We start from the raw sequence: 19,996 nt of genomic DNA on the forward strand, positions 1-19,996 counted from the left end.
ACTTATCAAGGCCAAGAGGCCACTGAAGGATAAGGGTTAAAGAGTGTACAGTAGACATTGGACAATATAGTAATGATTAGTAATGAAAATTTGGTAAATTTGATAACTTATATAGAACGGCTCATCAAGAACTTATTTACGTTAGACTTGAACACAACCATATTGTAGTCAGCCGGAAAGCAGGAAAACGGAAAACAATTCCACAGGCGAGCAGTTCTAAGAAAGAAGCTTTGTTCATGGAATCTACGTTTAGGTTTAGGCACAGATAAAGAGTGGGGGGAATTATTCGTCAGAAAAACCTTGGGGAGTGTTGATAAGAATAAATGACGAGGTGAAGGTTTCTAATCTTCACAATATTCGTGACGGAACAGGAAAGTGACCGATATAGTTTTATATATAAAGTTTTGACTCCAGTTTTTATTTTATTTGACTATATCGTTAAGTGGTTTTGCGGAAGAATTTTTTTTCAATGAAAGATTACATTCCTTTTCAGAGATTAATTTTTATTTTTATTTTATTTTTAATAAATAAAAACGTTTTTCTTCTTTTATTTACCCCATTTTCGTCCACTTTCCTTTTTGCGAGGAAAGAACAAATTAATGTTTTCATTATAAAGAGCAGCAAATTAAACACTATCTGAACCAGAATTAAAAGGTTTCTATTAACATAAGCCAACCATGAGGTCGGCGATGACAGTGACTTGCAAATTAATTCATACACTGAAAGATCCAATTTTCTGTCCATCGTGAATTTTCGTGTAAGCCATCAGACGATTTTTACTTCGCTTGGATAAAAAAATACGACGTATAAATGAGCGAGGTTTCTTTTCAGCTCTTTTGGAGTCTTAAACCAAACAAAATAGCCAAGCATTTTCGATTATAATAAGCAAATGGGGATAACATTTCTAATTTCTTTAAATTGGCCACGTGTTTATTTAAATTTATATGTATAAATGTTACGCTACTTGTTAAATTGGAAAAGTTGATGAGGTAAAACATTGAATGCTGCTAGTAATATTTATAACGGACCAACAGTATCATGACTGTCTCTCTCTCTATATATATATATGCACACACACACACACACACACACACACACACACATATATATATATATATATATATATATATATATATATATATATATATATATATATATATAGTATATACATATATATTATAGAGTGTAGTAGACAGGGTCTAAATGAGCAACGTCTCAGTAAAATATATTTAAAGGTGCTGTGCTCGGAGTATTACAGTTATGATAAGCTCAATAGGTGTAATTACCTAGAGCTATATAAATATAACGGGTGAGAGATGAATAATTGTGAAATATGCTGATGAGGAGCCGATATCCAGAAATATTTTACTTATTTCTCGATACTTATTTCTCAATGGTTTTATTTATAAATATCGAACGAATAAGAGGATATCGTTTCCGAAACGATCGTACATATAAGTATGATGTTGCTATGTTTCCTCCTATCAAAACTTTAATGATAATTTCATAATTATTAGTTTCTTACCCTTTATATGTGGCTTTCTTTCAGTCTTGACAGACTATGGATAACCACTGTAAGGATACCTGCCCGTGAAATTTGTGTGGCAAGAGTTGCGCAGTCTTCATCCACGCCTCTCCTAAGTCAACATTGTTGCATACCAGTGGCAAGTTGAGATGCAGGACGACTGGAAACAATGTCGGAATTGAGCGGAGATCACATACAGCGCCTAGAATTCCCAAATGGTCATCTTCCTGGTACTAGCCAGGCTCAACGTTGCTTAACTTCGGTGATCTGGCGAGAACCGGTGTGTCAACGTGATTATGCCATATACCCTTTATATATATATATATATATATATATATATATATATATATATATATATATATATATAATCTAAGGTTATTGTTTTCCAGAGGTTAAGTAACCAATGTAGTTTATCGAGGTTAATACAAGAGTGCTCAGTACCAAAGTAGAGCAGAGTATATTGTATTCGTATAAGTTTTATTCCTGAAATGCTCTCTAGTTACTAGTAACTAGCTAACTGAAACATACTCATTCTGGTATAGTAATATATTACTGCTTGTGTAAAAACAATATATATATATATATATATATATATATATATATATATATATATATATATTATACACACCCATATATCTGGGGTCATAAAAAATATTTTTAGGTATATATGCTTTATAATATCAGCGTAATTGTTTTAAATAGAAAGCTGTAATATTGTCCGGGAACCAACACACGTTGTAGCCTCAGTCGCAAAGGGGACAAAGAATAGAGAAGAACTTCAACTAGGTTTTTTTGTTGTGTAACGACATTTATTCTCCCATTGTAACGGCCATGATGTCATCCACATGATAGTCTTCTCGAGTATCATTTGCTCCTCTCACGTGATCTCTCACGTTTCTTAACGCCTATTCTTTTTCAAAGTATTTTTTCTTTATCTGTGACGTCATTTCGCGTGCATTTGCATATGCGTTAGCATTATGTTACAATGCTCAATGAAGTTATTTTTCCGGCTTCAGAGCATACATACTGAATTATTTATATTTTAATGACCAAAGGAATGAATTAGTCCACAAATATTTTTTTCGGGTAATTTTAATCGTTTATTTTAGCGAACGACTATAATTTTTCTTTCACGTCTTATGCACGTTTCGCAGGCATTAATGAACAATACTGTCTTTGGTTTTGGGCTGCTGCTCAAAGACAATCAAATATTAATTTTAAAAAAATACAATATCCCAAAACAAAGCAATAAAAGAAAAGTGATTAAAAAAGATGAGACGGACGGAAAGTCAAAAACACTTACTTTAAAGATGATAGTCAGAGTAAGAGTACACCTTAGAAGATTCTCAAATCGCCATCGTTTAATTATTTTAATGAGCAAATACATTTTAATATACATAGATATACATGTTCACTGACAATCATCAAGATACCGTAACTGATCCACCGGTCGAACGATCCTAACTCTGGATCCAAATAACTCCAATCCAAGATTTTTGCCGCTAAGCCGTCGTGTCAATCCCATTTCAAATGCTGGAAAAATAATAGATAATATATATATATATATATGTGTGTGTGTGTGTGTGTGTGTGTGTGTGTGTGTGTGTGTGTGTTTATAAAGAGTAATATATTAATAATATGCATTATATATAGGAATATGTACGTATATACATATATATGTAGTAATAAATAGTAATATATATATATACTCGGGGTTTTTTATATTCAAAAGTAATGGACTAATGAATTCAACGAGGTTGTTAGATAGTGCTCAATAAAAAGAGCTGATAATACTTGTTTATTGTTATATAAACATGCTCACATCCCGCTGCTACAAATATCCACTTGTTTCAATCAAACAACATATATCATCAGGCAGCGACTTGACTATTCAAAAGTTCAATAAATAAGATTATTCATTGAACTTTTGAATAGTCAAGTCGCTGCCTGATGATATCTGTTGTTTGATTGAAACAAGTGGATATTTGTAGCAGCGGGATGTGAGCATGTTTATATAACAATAAACAAGTATATATATATATATATATATATATATATATATATATATATATATATATATATATATGCATATGTATTAATAACTAGTAATACAGCCATGCTCAACAGTATGGAGCATCAATAAAAAGTCGAACTTATGATTCAAACATATATTTAAAGTTTAAGAATAGTGGAGTAAACAGTAATCAATATATTCTAACAACAATCAATATTTGGTATGTCCTCTCTTTGCCTTTTTAACAGCTTTTATTCGTTTTTGCATTTTATTGGCTAAATTGTTGCAGATGTTAAGATCTATTTTCTGCCACTCTTCATGAAGTTTGGTTTCTAATTCTTTTTTGCTTCTAACATTTATGCATTCTCACTCTTTTCCCTAGATGGGACCACAAAGTTTCGATAGGATTTAGGTGAGAGGGCCACTTCATCGCTGTAATCCCTTCTTTCACAAATAAACCTATTGAAACCTTTGACGTATGGCATGAGGCATTGTCTTGTTGGAAGATTACATCACTTGGAATGTTATTATTAAATATTTTAGTCAAAGAGGTTTGGTAAACCTGGCCCAGCGTGTTAGTAGAAATTGTGGAGTTCATTCTGTCCTCACATGTGTACAACAGTTCAGTGCCTGAAGAAGTCATGCAGCCTCAAATCATTACGCTTCCTCCTCCAAATTTGATGTTTGGAACCACACAATTAGGATGTAATGTCTCTCTTTCCTTATGGCGAACATAAACCATTCAAGGGGTGCTAAAAATCGGAAGAAAAAAATTAGACTTAGCTACAATTTTTAAATAGATGTTATGGATGTGTGTTCGCATAAAAATGTCAATTGTGCCTTTCAAAGTTTAGGGAATAGAAGCTGTTAATTTACTTCAAAGTTACTTTCGTCAGACAAAACAATTTTGACCTAATTATCAGGTGTCCAATTTTCATGCTTTCTTGCGAATTCCAGTCGTTTTTTTTTTCTTTTCTCGTTCGTCTAAGACAAGTTTGCATTTTTTAATCCCGCTTCTAATAACTATCTCACGGTTCGAGCTATGTTTTTGTCTGTACCCTCCCTAAGTTCAACAGCAAGCTCTGAAGAATTTTACTTCCTGTCTGCAAAGGATGCTCTTTTCAAAGATTTGTCTTCCCTTGCGGCTGTGGAGTGTTTACGGCTTTGTTCTTTTCTGTGCACTGAAATATTAACGTTATTATTTCGAAATTATTATTTAACATGGGAAGAGTGGGGTTTAAAGTAACTTAAACGTAATACAGAAATGAACGATGTAAAAAAAGCAGACAGTATTAACAATTGTTTATTTAGATAATTTAAACGCGAAAAAAAAAGAACAATTGAGACGCTGAAATATTAACGTTATTATTTCGAAATTATTACTTAACATAGGAAGAGTGGGGTTTAAAATAACTTAAACGTAATACAGAAATGAACGATGTAAAAAAAGAAAAAGCAAATATATCAAAATTTGAATTTAACTATAATAAGTATTATGGTATCTGTTCAGTGCCCATTTACCTATAAGTATGGCCAACCACTTATAATTTAGTAACTGTAAAATGGTTTTTCAAAAATAATCAGTTATAATAAACCGAACGACTCACAGAAATCTGTCTACATTCTTTTTTCATTTTAATATACTTTCATAGAAATGTTACTGTTATGTAAAAAAAAAACTAGTTTCTTTATGTCACAGGTGTTACGCTCATACATGAATTCCATAGCTAATATAACATACTGACCCAGCGGGTCACGGGTAGTCTAGTGTATATATATATATATATATATATATATATATATATATATATATATATATATATATATACAATATTAAGCCAAATCCTAGTGACCACGTTTTATTCAATTTTATGTTTATTTTTTTCCTTATCAAAAACGTCAGTATGTTTTCACAGACCGTTTCGTTCATAGCTTTACAACCAAAATTAATACGTCAATTTCGGATTTATCGACAAAGCAAAGTTCACGTTTAGATTCGGAATTGTATAAAATATTAACAGAAAAATTAATAAGAATGTGGTCATTGGCGTTATGCTTAATATTGCTTGTGATTGCTATGTTGTTAAATTTTAACAATTCCAGCACGCCATAAAACAGAGCTATGCGGATGTTGGTATTGGCTCTCAGTCTTGCAATATTGTAGAGTTTACCCTCTGAACAGATTTGAAGATAGAGTCACTAAAGGCCTGGTTGAGCACGACGGTAAAGTAGATGCCAAACAGGGTCGGAGCAAGCACATAGCTATTGTTTCATGCCACTCTTCAAGTTAAAAGGCGATAATATTGGTCCATCGAACTAAGCAATGTATCCACATGAAGTGGGCATCTAATCCTGGTTAGAACTTTGAACAGGCCGTCGCTGGTCACAAGGTCGAAGGCTTCGGTGAGATCGATAAATGTCATGTGTAGGGACTGATTTCGCTCCCTACATTGCTTCTTGAGCTGTTGAGAGTAGACCATCTCGACCGTAAAACGTTTAGCACTAAAACCGTACTACGACTCTGGATACAGGCATGGCCGGTGTCAGAATCAGCGCTGTGGTAGAAGCGTGTGGAGAAAACCTTTCTCATCTGTGAACTCCGCTTGAGGATCAGGTGCAGTTGGTGCCAGCGCATTGAGCGGGGATGCAGTCAGGAGACCTTGTGTTGGTTTAATTTTGGAAAAAAAAACTGCTGGTAGTGCCTATGTTGTGAAGAGTTCACAGTTCAAGGAGCCGTTGATCATTTTCATTTATGCGTCCGATAGCAAAAGGTCCAGGATAATTCGTCGCTAACTACAGTTTCGCTCTGACAAGTTGCAATGTCACGTATCTTTCCTTTGGATAACACTGACGACGTGGAGAAAGGAGACCTGCTGAGTGAGCAACAGCCTGTCTCCCTAAGATCTTGCCCAGCACTGTGCTCTGGAGAGGACACTCCAGTGCCTGAGAAAGGTGGTAGCAAAACACGGGAATTTACGCAGATTTTCGTAGAGCAGACGCTTAAGGGAGTATTTCTTTGTGTGGGAGGGAGCATCGTACTCCCATTCGATAGCTATCGCCCACTTAATCTAGGCAGCCCCAGGTTAGTTAGGTGTTACCTCATCATTTGTAATCTGCCTTACTAGGTGTGATTTTAAATATACATAATATATGTGTGTGTGTGTGTGTGTTTTCAGTTTACTAGTTATAAATAACTAGAAACTTTATCAAGCTATGTTGCTTTTCCAAAAGTTCTTGTCTTTAATCTTTAAGTTTATTTTAAGTAATGAACTTTTGGAAAAGCAACATCATCTAATGAAATCTCTAGTTATCTATAACTAGTTGATTGAAACATACTCATGATTTTGTAGCGCTACATTAATGTTCATGTAAAAACAAATAATATATATATATATATATATATATATATATATATATATATATATAGGTGTGTGGCGGTATGGGTGTGCGCACTAGAGCATTCGTGGGCGCACAGACGTATGTGCATTGTATGTATGCGCTTATACGGCCTTATGACACCATTAATTTCTTTATCCAAAGCAAATAATAATAATAGAATAAAGACAAATGTTTTCGCAACAAAAAACGAATATTAGGAGAAAAAATACCTCTTAGATGTGAAGCGCTTCAAAAGTAATAAAATGCATTTGTCGGTCAAGAATAGCTGAACGGCTAAATATAATGGGAACAATGAAATTGAAGGATAATTTAATAAAGACCAAAGGCAAATAAAGTACGGAAGACGAACTGCGGCAAAATGAAATAAATGCAACCGAGAAGGATGAAAGAGAAATAATCAAAAAGGCAGTCTAGAATTTTATCGGGAGGGAAACATCGTATTAAAGTGGAAATGCGGGTGTTACGAAGAATCATATAGTTAATCCAATGAATAGATCTATTTGGGGTGGGGGTGATTATTTTGTTTTGCGTTCTGTTGGAATTTTATATGATTTTCTTGCTGTCTATGTAGGACGCCATCACAGATAAACTCGCACGCAGGCAGATACACACACATAAGCTCATACACAAATATTAAAATAATTTCAAGATGAAGTAGCAATTATTACATAATATAGATAGATAGATAGACAGATAGATAGATATCGATTAAAACATGATGTCTAAATAACTAAATAAATGAATGGATATAGATAGATGAATATAAACAGACGAAATATATATATATATATATATATATTATTTATCCGAGGGTAAACAGTTACATTTGGTCGCTACAAACAGCCATCTGTTTCAGTTAATGAGACTTCGTCAGGCAACCCTGAACGATTCGACGCCATAGAAAAAAGTATTTTTTCTATGGCGTCGAATGGCTCAGAGTCGCTTGACGAAGTGTCATTGACTTAAACAGTTCGCTAATTGTAGCAACCAAATGTAACTGTTTACCCTCGAATAAATAATAAAAATATATTTTGCTCTTTTTATCGAACGCTATGTAACAACTTCATTGTATTCATTGGTTTTGAACATATATATATATATATATATATATATATATATATATATATATATATATATATATATTACAATAGAAACATGCGAGCATGGAAAGTAATATGTTAAGCTTAAACATAGAAAAGTAAAGGACTAGTTGTTAAAACAGGAAAAGAAAAGAACAAGATATTCTAGTAAAAAATATAATAAATTTATACCTTAAAATATCGCCGCATTAAGAATTGATTATATAATGTTATGAATTGAATTTTAAAACGAAAATTCTTAATGCTGCAATATTGTAAGTTATAAATTTATTATATTTTTTACTAGAATATCTTGTCCTTTTCTTTTCCAGTTTTAACAACTAGTCCTTTACTTTTCCATATTTAAGCTTAAACATATTACTTTTCATGCTCGCATTTTTCTATTGTAATCCATGATTTTTCCAGGCTTTCATTAATTCATTTGTTATTTGTGTAATTTAAGTTTTATTATTTTGCCCCCATTAATACATATGTAATAACAATGTACGGTACTCGTCTGCTTTCAATAAAATCCCCCCAAATTATCTCCTTTCCATGCTTTCATTCTCTCTGTTTCACTTGTTACTTCTCTTTTAGCAACAGCAGTGAATTATTAGCAACAGTAGTCGCTGAAGCGATGTGGTTGCTATGGAAGCCAGTCATAAAAAGCATCCCTCACCTCCTTATATACTTTTACGATTTTGAAGACCAGAAAATATATCATAACTTTTGTTTTACTGAACGAAAATTGAAAACAAATTGTTCACAATATAGTTGAGAAGGTGATCTATAAACTGTAATAATTGTTTGCAATTTGGTCGAATAATGAGTAAGCGGTGAAGCTTTAAAGCAGTTCTAAATGACTAAAACTGACACTTAAACATATATTTAAACACTACCGTATTTGAATTATATATATATATATACATATATTTATATATATATATATATATATATATATATATATATATATAGTTATTAAAGTGAATATTTTTTTTGCTGTATGAGTTATGATTGACACCGTCTATGGAAAATATTAGTTTGCTTGTGTCTTTATTAGAAATATGTTAGATTTTTCTGTTTTACTGTTAATTTTTGGTTTTAACTTTTCAATCAGTATTGATTCTTTTAATCTGAGGTTTCCCTGCTTCCTATCACTTTAATAACTACATAATCTAATGAAATTAACGAATGAAGAAATACATATATAATTTCTCTTAGATTAACCGTATCTATACAAATTCCCTTGATCATATATCTACATGTAAGTAAAAATTTAAAAAAAAAATTTTAATGAGAAAAATAAATAAAAGTTACCTCCATTAACCGCTTACATGTATATATATACATATATATATATATATATATATATATATATATATATATATACATATATATATATATATATATATATATATATAATGAAGTAACAACTTACTTTATATTTATTGAACACTCTTATGTAAATCTCGTTAAATTTTTTATCTTTGTATGTATTTCACCTGGAATTATATATACAATTGTGGTCAAAAAATTTAAGACAACTTGAAAAAAAAGTCACGTATTTTTTTAAAATGGGATCCATATTTTGGGGACATCTTGCATAGTCACCTGACTTAAACCCAATTGAAATTAGATAGGTATGATAGATGAAAAGAGATGTTTATCGGAATTGCAAACAATATTCAACAAAAAAATGAACTTCATGAAGCCATCTTCAGAAGCTGGAGAAACATCCTTCGCACCTTAATGGAAACTCTTATTTCTAGCACGGCCCCAAGAATTTTTGAAGTCATCAAAACCAGTGGAGGTAGAACTCATAATTAAATTTGGTTGTTGAATGTTTTTTGTGCAATTTCGTAGAATTTATATCTCTTTTCTTATAATTCTGACCCAGTGTAAAATGCTTTATTTTTTCAATGTAAATTTCTGAATTAAATGTTTGAAAATAGCTTTTCTTCCATAACCTTTTAGGTCGTGGTAGTGGAAAAAGGTTAAAAATCTATCATTATCAAAAGGTGCCTTTTTAAAGATTTTCAAGAGGTCTTAAATTTTTTTATCAGAAGTATGTGTGTATATATAATGACGAATTATTACGAGAATGAAACGCGGAATATTCTGTGTAGCTTAATTGCCATATATATTTCCATAACTCACTACATAGTTCCACCTATGTATTGAGCACTGTTGAAGAAAATACTGAAGAATTTTCGCATAAAATTATATCTTCGTATATTAATTCATGTGATAATGAAGTAATCATATATATATATATATATATATATATATATATATATATGTAGTTTTCCCCGTTTATTTTTCGATTTTTTATTTTATTTTATTTATTTTTTCTCCCCCGACATATTCATGATAATTTTTCTTTATTATTTAAATCATAATTTTCCTCCAATTAGCTCTGTTGAGCGAGGAACGAAACCTGGTTAGCTAGCCTTTATTTTCATTGTTTTTTAATCACTATGTTAACTGGACTATAGTTAGCCATAATATATGTATATATATATATATATATATATATATAGAGAGAGAGAGAGAGAGAGAGAGAGAGAGAGATAGATAGATATGTTTATATATATATAACATATTTATAGCAAGTCAATACAAAGAAAAAATTAAATAAAAAGAAAGTAAAAGAAATTAAGTTCGACAGAGTTATCTCCCTTACGCTATAATTCACTGAATATAGTATACATATGGTATGTACGTATGGTATACGTACATTTATGCGTGTATGTGTATTTATGTACGGGCGTTTGTGCATGTGTAGTAGGTATATATAGTATGTATATATTTACTAAACTTTAGCAAGATAAAAAAAGAAAAGATACAAATAATAAAGTTAAACAGAATTCTCTCCCTTACACTATAATTTACCCGGTACTGCATATTTCAATAAAAATAGCAAGATAAAAAAAGGAAAGAAAAGATACAAGCAATAAAGTTAAACAGAATTATCTCCCTTACACTAAAATTTACCCGGTACTGCATATTTCAATAAAAATATATAAATAACTTCCTATCTACGTAAACAAAGACAGAGTATTATAGCTACAAAACAAAACAAATAAAAAACATAAATGCATAAGAATAAGGCCGAATTACCTTCTTAACACACGAACACAGATACATAAAAGATAAAACAAAGCAAAGAAAAAAAATTATAAACAAAAGAGCACAAAATAAAAGTATTAACAACAGCATCGAAAAAATATATATATTTAATATTTAATACAAACTAGTATAAATATATATATATGTATATATATATAATACATTAAAAAGAGATAAAATAAAGCCTTACACTGTTATTTTCTTCTTCCCCCTCACACAATAGGTCACGTGAATCTTCACTGCGATACTATTATTGTAAAGAATGAACCCCCTTTTCAGCATAATAATAATAATAACAATAACAATCATAATAATAATAGTAATGATAACAAAAACAATAATAATAATAAATTATACAATATTATATAAAATAAAAGAAAAATAATATATATGTATATATATAACCAAAGCTTACAACAGAAATAATTTAAAAAAATAAATAAATAAAATAAAATGACCCCCCAACTGACCCTGACCTTTTTCTGCAGTCCTGTCACATTCTCTTCCACCATCTTGAATCTACTTTTGTCTTCTATTTTTAAAAAGATGTCCGTCTACATTTGTTTGTTTTTCAATTCTTTTCTTTCATGATTCCGGTCTTTTTCCGCATTGTTTTTGGCTAAAAAAAATTATATATATATATATATATATATATATATATATATATATATATATATATATATATATATATATACGACGGTCGTTCCAAAAGTAACTCCGCTATTCTTTAACTAAAATAAAAGTTTAATAGCTACGAAGGCGAAGGTGATACCATTAAAACGATCGACATTTTGTGTTCTTGAATTTATTTTTCTACATATTCACTTCTATTCTCAATGCACTTATTGCCAGCGATTGAACGGTTGCTGCGCACGAGCGTCCGGATGCGCCTTGTTCATCACATCTATCTCGCCACTCTAAAATTGACGGACTCACTTCCTAGCTTCATAAACGTTCAACAGTGAATGTTGATCAGTTCAATTTTTTCTGCATGGAGAAATTCAGTGACGCATCTCTGCTTCTGGTGTACGTCAATAACAGAGTTTGCTTTCTTAGAGCTTCACACTGTAAATATCTGTAACAGAGAGATGAAACTTTCAGGTCATGAATGCATAGATTCAGTCGCCATAACAATGCAATTTGCAGTTCCCTATGATCCATTCTGGCGGAATAAAAAATATAAGGAAATGCTTTTTTACGCCACTCTTATATCAACGGACTAAGATACATTAAAACTCGGTGTATAGATGTGTAGATACATAAATAGATAGATAGATAGATAGATAGATAGATAGATAGATAGATAGATAGATAGATAGATAGATGAAAAAAGGCAATATAGGAAGGATTAAAGATTAAAGATCCAAACGAAAAACTGGATTCAGATGAACAGATTGGTATATTAAACTAAACTGCCATAGAAAGGTATTAATCAAAGGGGAAATAATTTTATTGCGACAACATGCATCAAATATGTTGCCAATATCGCTGGAAAAATGGTTGGATCGCTCTCACATTCCAGTAGGTATCTTACTACTGATTCAATCCTTTATCCGTGTAAGAGCCAGGTACGTCCTAAAATATAGTACTGTTGCCACAATGTCACATATGGACAGGAGCTGCTCATTGCGCTCTATCCAACCTTGATAGAGTTCAAAACCAGCTTCGAAACTTAGTAGATGATGCATATTTCTCTTCCCCGCACCCGCTTTCCCACATATGAGACGTTGCGTGCCTGCCTCTGCTCTATCGTTATTTTCATGGCAAGTGAGTTTCAATATATTGCTCTCTCTACTAAACTTTCACAAAAAGTACTCAACTAGCTACAACCACTATATACGATTTTCCCCGCTCCCTATTTGTGCGTAAATCCAAACTCAGATTCCATGGACGAAGCTTCTTTCCCAGAACTACTCGCCTGTGCAACACTGTTCTATTGGCTCGCTTGCCGGTTGAATGCAACATGATAGCCTTCAAATCCAATGTAAACAAGTTCTTGTTGAGCCGTCCCCATAAATAATCAAATTCGCCATAATTTACACCATTAATGATAACTACATCACCACCTTAGATTTATTAATCCTTAACCTCGAGTAGCCGTTGGACCTTGATAAGTGGTGACTCCTAAGTAAAAAAAAATATATACTCTCGCACATGATGGACGTGTTATTTTATTCATGACTTGGTTTTCTACTTCTATCTATACAGTAAAATCGTAGTTTTCGTGTATTTGTTCATGAACAACTCAAACATTTTCAAAGATAGACCCGCACAACCATATTCATTCTAAATTTGATATATCCAGAATACATAGATAAGTATACATTCAATTTAATCATTCCGGTTTAATTGTGGACAATTTTATTGTATTTATAACTTAACCACATATATACTTGAACTATATAGCTCATATGCTCGGATGAAAATATTTATAGAATTAATGAAATATTACCTTCATTTGAAGCGTTGCACATTAATTTTTAAAAAAATTACGTATATAAATGAATACGTTTGGAATGCTAAAAAACAACACATTTTAATATAAACAAATTTATTTGTTTAAATCAGATATATTTCGATGCTGTACACCCTTGTCAATGAAAAGTCTGTGTTTTTCCTGGTCCCCATGGTGTAATTCTCTGAGAGAGAGTGTTTGTCCGTGGGTTTAGATAACAGTATGATTTAAAAAAAAAACAGTAATTAGCAGGGAATCGTTAACGCGATACCTTGCTTATTACGTATTTTTTTTGTTTGTTTTTTATTACATTTTCACCCCAAACAAGGCAAATTGCCACTTTGGTGTAGGGGGCTACTATCAGGGGCAATAACTACTGGGGTACTATGTTGGGATTTGGGCAGCAAGATGTCAGTTCACGTTACACTTGAACTTCTGCACGTCAGTACGGTTGGGGAAGCAGGGACCTGGAATGGAATTCCAAAGTCTAGCGGTTCTGGGGAAAAAACTATTGGAGTAGAAAGGTCTTTTACATCTAGGGATCTCTACTGTGTAGGGGTGGGATTTAGCTGCTTGTCGGGTTTGTCGAGGGTGCTCACGTCGTGAGGGTACAAGTGATTGCAGTTCGTCAGAGCATTCACCACTAAAATGCTTGTAGAAAAGGCAGACGGATGCAACATTTCGTCGATGGGATAGAGGCTGAAGCTTAGATGCCAGTTCAGGGCCTATCAGGTTTGCGACTCTCTTTTGAACCCTGTCAAGGAGCGAGACTAGTAGCAGATGCACCAGCCCAAATGTGACAGCAATACTCCATACATGGGCGAATGGTGGCCTTATAGAGGTGCAGAATACTTTCGGGTGTTAGTAGTTGTCTAGCACGGTAGAGAGAGCCCACCTTTCTTGCAGCCGCCCTGGCAATGTCTTCGATGTAATTGTTCCAACTCATGTTTCCTGTGACGGTTAGGCCAAGGAGTTTTAAAGATGTACTCTCAGATAAAGAATCGTTGGCCATTGATATAGATGGTAGAGCAGGTTTCTTGTAATTATTGAATGAAACTAGTTTACTCTTCGCGGCATTGAACGTGACCAACCATTTTTGTCCCCATACCTCTACAGATTGGAGGTCTTCCTCTAGTGTTTCTGCCATTTCTTTAGAAATTTGTTTATTCATCTTCCTGTCGTGTCTGCCATAGTGTAGTGTCATCAGCATATATACCCATCTCAGAGGCAATTTCGTCGGGGAAGTCATTTATGAATATCAGGAACAGTAGAGGTCCAAGGATAGAACCCTGGGGCACTCCCGCATTGATATCATATTGTTTAGATGTACGACCGTCGAAGACAACCTGGATTTTTCTCTTATCTAAGAAGGATTTAATTATGTTAAATATTCTACTGATGATACCTTATGATCTGACTTTCCTGAGGATAGCCTCATGCCATACTCTGTCAAAAGCCTTAGATGTAGCTAGAGCTACCGCTCTGCCCTCCCCCGCTTTGTCCAGTGAATGATATATACGTTCAGAGATTACAGTTAGGATGTCTGCTGCGGAACGGGCTTGTCTAAATCCATATTGTTTGTCAGTCAGAAGTTTAGCATCTGTAAGGTGATGGACTAGAGCATGGTTAATTAAGGTCTCAAATATTTTGGCAAAAAGTGGAATGAGGCTAATGGGGCGATAATTTGATGGGTCAGTCCTTTCGCCAGAATTCTTGAATACTGGTGCAACAGAAGCAGTTTTCCAACAGCTCGGAAAGCAAGCTTCATAAGGGCATTTGTTCTAGAGTTTGAGAAGAACTGGAGCTACTTCGGCTGAGCACTTTTTTAATAGCACAGCTGGGATGAGATCGGGTCCACATGCTTTTGAAGTGTCAAGGTTTTTTATGATGGCATGCACCTGAGCAGGGGTGATTTTCATATCGTCTAGCGTAGCGTCTGTCCGCATAGTTACGTTATTTATTGTTTATTTAGAAAAACTGTCACAATTGTTTTGCGTGTTTAAAAATATTTCCTTTATTCATTTCTTACATGGTATTATATCCATTTATCTTGGTGTTCTGAACGGCAAACTTTTTTTAGTGTCAATTACAAGTACTTGAACAAATGAAAGGATCGGATATGACATAATAAGGCTGGTACCCCCCCCTGCTCTTGAGACGAACAGGGGCAGTTTAAGGAAGAATATATTAAGACAAACTTAACAGACGAAAACAAAGCGAGAATTAAGAATTGCTAGTCTTTTGGGTTTTTTTTACAAGGTGGTCACCACTTATCAAGGCCCGGAAGCCACTCAGGGATAAGGGTTATTGTAAGTACAGTACGTTAGTGTGGATATTTAGAGTTTCTACTTAAGAGAGTGATTCATCAGGAATTTGTTTACGTTGGACTTGAAGACATCCAAGTTGCAGTCAGGAGGGAAGCAGGCAGACAGAACAGAGTTCCACAGGTGTGAAGTTCTAAGAAAGAAGCTTTGTTCATGGAATCTACGTTTTGATTTAGGCATAGATAAAGAGTGGGAAAAGTAGTTTATATTTTAAAAAAATTAAGTTTGATAATGGAGCAAAATGGATAAGTTTTGTAAACCTGTGATAAAGCTTTAAAAATATAGTAAACAAAACAATGGAGACAGTTGACCGGATCGACATTTGATACGTGTGAGTGCCAATGTTTGGCCGAAACGTGTTAGCCGCACGTGGTATCAAAGATTAACCTGTAATTTGCTTACTGATTGATATATAAGCATGACAGTCGTCAAGTTAGAGTTTTTATAGCTGGCGTTCGTCGGAGACACTGCCGGCGTTCGCCGAAGAAGACAGCCGATGGTCGCCGGGAAGTTTTATGATCGCTTGCCGCTGATGATACCCGCTCCCTGCCAGGGTCCCCAATTGCTTATGGACTAACTGTAGAACTTAGAATTGAGATGTGAAATTGCCCAAACTTTGCCAATTAAACGCTGTTCAGATCTGTTTTTCAATGACTTGTAGAAAAATTCTTTTTATTTTCTTTTTAACTAATAATTATCGTCTTATTCAAACCAAAGCGTTGAGATGTTCTTTTTCTTCTTTTGGCTGAAACGACACTTTTTCCCCAGCGACCCAGACCTTGATAATCAATGCCGTGCGATTTGCCTCTTTGATCTTAACACAACGTGAGGAAGTTGTGTTGTCGGACAGGACCGTTCGACGTCCAGGGTCTTCATCAGAGTGACCACCGACTCATTGGACGTTGTTGAAAGAGGAGTATGGTATGTTTTATTTGTGACGTGCACGGCGGCTATGGTATATTTGCACTATGCGGTAACGGTATACGAGTATATATATATATATATATATATATATATATATATATATATATATATATATATATATATATATATATATATAGATGGGTTTGTTATTTTCCAGAAGTAAGGTAACCAGTGAAGTATAACGAGGTTAATACCAGAGTGCTCAATACCGAAACATAACAAGGCATACTTTTAATTTGTTTTTACATAAGCAGTAGTAATGTGTTGCTACACAGTCAAGGAATCAAGGAATCAAGGAATTACTGGTTCCTTTCAATGTAAGCGTGATTGCCTGAAAAGGTCTCTAGTTACTAAATACTAGAAGACCGAACCATGCTCATGACTGTGTAGCAATACATTACTGCTTATGTAAAAACAAATTAAAAGTGTATGTATATATACAAGTGTGCATATTTATATATTTCTATAACGGTGTTTACCAATATATGTTGGAGTGTGATACACTTATATCAAATACAGTTTTTGTATAGATATCAGTGGCTGTGAGTGTTTTTGAAGGTTTTTATGCCCCACTTGATGTAACTTTCGATTGCCTATGATATGATTCCTGAAGTGATCAAAGACGAACGGAACTATTCTATGATAAGAAACGACGATGAAGACATCTTGAAGTAGATATGATCTTGGGCTTTATATTTCTTAATGCAGATATCGATTTAACAATAAAAGAAGAATCTGAATAAATATCGATTGGCTTTTTGTTGATCAGTATGAAATATTTACAACTAAAGATTCCACGGCGATATTTTCTATTTCTATTTTTTCAGAATACTATTCATTAAGCAGACAAGACTAAACTACTAAATATTCTTTCCGACAAAATTATCTTCAAAATTGAATAGTCAAACGTTATCGTTTGTTGCTTTGTCACCCACGTTTCATGAATCTGCTTTCGATTACATTGCAATCTAATTTGTTGTGTGATTTACCCTTTATATTCTTCTAATTGATTTCGAAATGATGTGGTTAGAGAGACTTGAATTCTAAGTCCTAAACGTAACCGTAACGCTAACCTTAACCCTAACCCTAACGTTAACCTTGATACCTAAACCATAACTGCTTGACATAATTTTAACCCAGCTATTCGCCTTTCGGCTATGGACAAAATGTCGCATCTCTTCTGATAATACTCGTCATCCTTTATGTCATTTTTTTAGACTGAGACGTTTTTTATTATTTTTTTTTTTGTTTGTCAATCCAATCCAGTGTATTGAGCGTGTCGAAACGATATCCACCCGAAGTGAGTTGAACCGGCTTCGTCTGAAGCAAATAGCAAATTCATAAACGATCCCCAGTCGCTTTTATTTTACTTTTATTTCACCCCAAGCAATGGTATAGTGCTACTTGAACGTTCGGACCAAAATTGCAGGGACATAATGTAGGGACTTGAGCAGCAAGAGTTCTGTTCACACTATACTTGAACTTCTGCATGTCAGAGTAGGGACTGAGAAGGAATTTCAATGTCTATCAGTTCAGGGAAAGAATTAGAATGAAGCGTTTTTCGGCATCTAGAGATCTCTAGGATTTTGCTGCACGTCGGGTAAGTCGTTAATTGTAGCGTTTGGTTTGGTTGTTTTATAGTGGATTTTATCGTTTTTGTTCCCTATGCTGTAGAACATGGATGAGTTTGGGAATGGGAGAGAAAAAAGGATTACAGTATTAATTTTTGGTACATTTTAAGTTAGGAAACCAGTCAGGAAGTGGGTGGGGGGGAGATAGAACGAAAAAGGGGAAATGGAAAGAAGGAAAAGGGGGAAAATGCGGGTTGTTGTTTTTGTTTTTGGTTTTGCAGAACATAATTCAGTTTTACAAAAGGAAGTAGAAAAACAAAAAAAAACGGTACTTGTGCATTTAACGAACCAGACGTAACTCAGCATTTGCTCGGCTTTGTCCGGCGCATGACATCAACAGCTCAGGTTTGGCTGTTGTTTGACAAAATATGGTCATCAGCCAATCAAAACGCTGCGCGCTTAGTTTCAACTCGACGCGCGTGAGCGCACGTCGAGCAGCAAACGAGAATTTCGACATGGGCGTTCGAGATGGCGGCGAATCTCCAGCGCGAATGTGGGTTGCGGTCACGGCACACAATTGTGGACTGGAAGAATTTTCTGCAAGATATATGGCAGGATTACTTTCTCAGGAATCCCCGGCAGATAGAAGGCCCAGGCCATACAGTCGAAATCGATGAGTCTGTGTTCTTCAACTGCCGGAAACACAACGTCGGCAGACGTCTAACACCGGTCTGGGTCTTCGGTGGATACGCCGACCTCGCCGAAAAGGATGTTTTTTTTGTTTTTTTTTTCTTAACGTACCAAATAGGAATGCTAAAACCCTCTTCTACTAATAAGAAAATACATTCTGCCGGGGACCATGGTCGTATCAGACTGTTGGAGGGCTTACAGCAAAGTGAGAGGAGAGGAAGGATATCACCATTTAACGGTGAACTACCACCACACCCTTAATTTTGTAGATCCTGTCGTAACACAGGCAACAACAAATCAAGTGGAACATGGAAGGAAGCAAACAGCGCAATAAACGAGAATGCGGTACCAACCGGGAGCTTCTGGACACATATCTTTTAGAGCTAATATGGAGACAAAAGTTTTATAGGCAGCCGTTTGACTCCATATTAATCCACGTCGCCGAAAGCTACCCGATTGGTAAGGAGCTTCCTATCACATTCGCTATCTCATCTTCGTCCACTTTGTCGTCTGATGCCCTCCAAAAGTCTGAGGAAAATAATCCTCCAGAGAAAATATGTTCCTTGCAAATTTTTTATTTTCTTAAATCCTGGTTTTAAAAAAAAAAAAATTTTGTACCTTTCCTTTTTCTTACGATTTTTTTTTTTTTTTTTTTACGTAAATAGTTGAAAAAAAAACGTTTCATAATAAAAACAATTACTAACTATTATTTGCTTAAACAAAAAAAATTATCCTACAAATATCATTTTTGTTGGTTATTTTACGTAGATAGTTGAAAAAAACGTTTCATTAAAAAAGATAATTACTGACTATTATTTGTTTACAAAAAATGTTTTATATGCATTTTTTTACACAGTGGTCACCACTTATCAAGGCCCGGAAGCCA

The 19,996-nt window shown here is 33.9% G+C and overlaps 1 pseudogene; it reads right to left on the bottom strand.

Annotated features, from left to right (window-relative positions):
• Positions 1–1,715: 1,715 nt before the first annotated feature.
• On the bottom strand, positions 1,716–1,832 carry LOC145263797 (5S ribosomal RNA; annotated as a pseudogene).
• Between the last annotated feature and the right edge of the window lie 18,164 nt (positions 1,833–19,996).

The sequence above is a fragment of the Euprymna scolopes genome, chromosome 3 (assembly GCF_053919585.1).
Source record: "Euprymna scolopes isolate OS-2025 chromosome 3, ASM5391958v1, whole genome shotgun sequence".
Taxonomy (NCBI): domain Eukaryota; kingdom Metazoa; phylum Mollusca; class Cephalopoda; order Sepiida; family Sepiolidae; genus Euprymna; species Euprymna scolopes.